The sequence below is a fragment of the Notamacropus eugenii genome, chromosome X (genome assembly GCF_028372415.1).
Source record: "Notamacropus eugenii isolate mMacEug1 chromosome X, mMacEug1.pri_v2, whole genome shotgun sequence".
Lineage (NCBI taxonomy): Eukaryota > Metazoa > Chordata > Mammalia > Diprotodontia > Macropodidae > Notamacropus > Notamacropus eugenii.
The window spans coordinates 84,883,229-84,886,410 of record NC_092879.1 but is presented as its reverse complement, the minus strand read 5'-3'; the positions used below and the strand labels follow the sequence as shown (position 1 = coordinate 84,886,410).

Genomic DNA, 3,182 nt, shown 5'->3' with positions numbered 1-3,182 from the left:
TCTTGGTGACCACTAAGGTCTCAATTTCTTTTTATTAATGTCTAAAATTCACACCAAGGCTAAATGTCAAATATGCTCTTTCATATGTCTAATTAAGGCTAATAAAGTCTAATATGTATTAGCATACCATTTTAAGGATATTACATGTAATGATACATCAGTAAATATGTCTAAAGTTATCATAGCTGGAAACTATTAACTAGCAAGATAAGATTTAATCAGAACATTTAGATGGCTAAATATTCTAGCTTAAAATATTGCTAATTCAGCATCATAGTTAAACACAGAAGCAAAACAAGTTGATGACAGTTGTGTTGATATGTAGTTGGTCCATCCAAAATCTTGCTCAGCAGGTGGTCCCTTCACAGTCCTCTGGGTTACTTTTAGCAGCAGTTGCTTCTTCTCAATAAGTTCACCTGCCCCTGCTTGCCATAACCCTTCTTGGAAGGCCACTCTACTGGTCCTCCTCCTGGGGGAGGCTTTCAGGGGCAGCCATGGAAACATTGCTCTGTCCTTCCTGGGGGTCTTCGGGGTCCTCTGGGCTTTCAGCTGCCAGACGGTGGTCCTTCTGCTGTTCCTCTAAGTACAAGATGATATCTTGGAGCTGATTCTGGATCTCAGTAATCTGCATTTCTATCTGCTCGCAGGTTTCTGTCAGAACTTTATCCTCCTCCTCAAGCTGGTTTTGTATGAAAATTTGGTTGGCTTTCATGGTCTCGTTCTTTTCCTGCTCCTCCTTGAGCTCAATGGAAATTCTGCACAGCTGTGCGGTCAGCTGAGTGCACTTCTTCTCCACAGCTTGCTTTTCTTTCACTAAGCGAAACAGGTCGAATTCCAGTTTATTACATTTTTCAATCGTTGCTCTCAGTTTGGTCTTCAGGTTGTTAATTTCGTCATTGGACTCCTTTTCCAGTTGGGTTATCTTCTGCTCCCAGAAGAACTGCTGAGTTTCAAGCTCTCTGGACAGGAAATACGAGTACTCTAGCTGGGTAGAGCTAACGTTGTCTTCATTTGCCTCTTTTCTATATTGTGCCACATTGCCATAGCTGTGGTCTACGTCTGAGTCGACATAATTCTCTTCAGTATAGTCCCAGACCTTTTGGTCACTTAGTTGCATCCCATATGCATGCTTTGTTTCACCAAAGTGCTTTTTAGCATGCCCTGTCACATACTGTCCACATCCGACAAAGCCACAAATCAAACAAATATGGAGGCTTTCCCTAACGCCGCACGCCAAACACCTGGGTTCTTCTTGCTCCGGCATATAGTAGTAAGTGCACACAGGGCACGTCAGGCCATATTGGCTCTCGTAACTCTGACCCTCTAAGCTTTGGTCACATAACCAGGTGAGGATGCCTCTCATGGATCCTCCGGTTCTCTGCAGACATATGGTGCACCTCGGAAGTTCTATAAGGTTTTGCATTGGAAAGCTGGCCCTGCCTCCTGATTTTAGTACTTCAAACTTCTCCACGTAAACCATCTGACACGCCTCACTGTCCTTTTCGTTAAAGGAGCAACCGCTGTACACGGCGTAAAAGGTATCTGCAACGTCCTCAGCATTAAATCTGATTAGTGCCATATACCGGCTAGGTGTAGTATCTTTAATAATTTTTATCTCATCAATGACTTCCTGAAATGGCGCCAAGAAATTACGTAGGTTATTTCGGGTCACCATAGCTGGAATGTTGAGGATACCCAACATCAAACTGTTCTGTGCCCTTTCTTTTGAGGGTGACTTTCCAGAAACCTTATACATGTGCAGAAAACCATAGATCTCTTCCTCCTCTGGCCATGACTGGGCCTGGGCTTGGCTGGCCTGCACACCTAGGGCTGCGGAAGTGCCACTCTCGCTTTCCTTCTCTATCTTGCCCACTCCCGGGCTCCCACTCTTACTCTCACTCTCAGCGTCCTTTATCTCAACCGAAAAGCCAATGTCACTATCGTCAATAAAACAGCACTCAATCTGAGCTGGCTTGACTGTGGGCACTGAGACTTCCACTGAAGGCCAGACCTCGAAGTCATCCAGATCTCTTACCTCAGCCAGGACTGCCGGAGGATTCTGAGGTAAAACAGTGGTCTCTGCAATTGGAACTAAAATGGGTTCTTCAAGGTCGCTGTCACTAAAATCTGGTGACGGCTCTTTGTCCTGATTATCAGCCATGTTGTCTAGGATTCGCGTTAGGGTTAGGACGCGGAGAAGGAAATACCCGCCAGAAGATGGAGGCTAGCCTGCCGGAAGATGGAGGCTAGCCTGCCGGAAGATGGAGGCTAGCCTGCCGGAAGATGGAGGCTAGCCTGCCGGAAGATGGAGGCTAGCCTGCCGGAAGATGGAGGCTAGCCTGCCGGAAGATGGAGGCCCCGTGAGTTCCTAACAACGGACTTTGTGGCGCCGTTAAAAATTGTGTCACCTGATTGGCTGCGCTGAAGCAGGGCAAAGGTCAGAAGCAGAACAGCGCCTGCGCAGCTATCCTGCCTCAGCCCTCCCCCTTCCCCTGGGCCCCTCCCAAGGTGAAGGTCCTCCAAACAGCCAATAAAGCTTTACTGGAGGACTACTTAGGCTTAGATTCCTGAGCGCCCAACTCAGTGACTTGCCGGAAGATGTATCAAGACCATTAGAGTCGGATGTGTTTATATATGTACATGTTTGTGCATCGCTAGATGGCGCTTTGAGTAGGGAACCGGCCCTGGAGTCAGAAAACCTCGTATTCCTGAGCTCAAATCCAGCCTCAGACACTTACTAGCTGTGTGACTCCAGGCAAGTCACTTAACTGTCTTTGCCTCAGTTTCCTCAACTGTAAATGGCAAACCACTTCAGCATCTCTGCCCAGAAAACCCCAAATGAGACTGAAACACTTGCTCAACAACAGAATCATTTCTCGTTGCCGTACTATCTAGTTCCTCACAAAAACTGTTCCAAAATGTGTTTCTCTCAGTCACTTCCGCCTTCTTAGAAGATGCTTTCATCTGCTTTACTGAGGCCAGGCTACCCTTTTCCAGGAGCTCCCCAGTTTCCTCACAGTCATCTCCAAACACATTTATCTTTGCCCAGCCCTCTTCCCTCCTTCTTCAGAGAAAGTACCTTCTTGCTAAAGCTTATCCCCTCTCCCTCTCCCCCTCCTGCTACCTTAAGGCTTCTCTTCTGCAACAATCTAGCAATCTCTACGCCCTCTCCTTCATCTCTG

General features: G+C 46.9%; 1 pseudogene; it reads right to left on the bottom strand.

Annotated features, from left to right (window-relative positions):
• Nucleotides 1-454: 454 nt before the first annotated feature.
• On the bottom strand, nucleotides 455-2,161 carry LOC140516373 (BRCA1-associated protein pseudogene; annotated as a pseudogene).
• Between the last annotated feature and the right edge of the window lie 1,021 nt (nucleotides 2,162-3,182).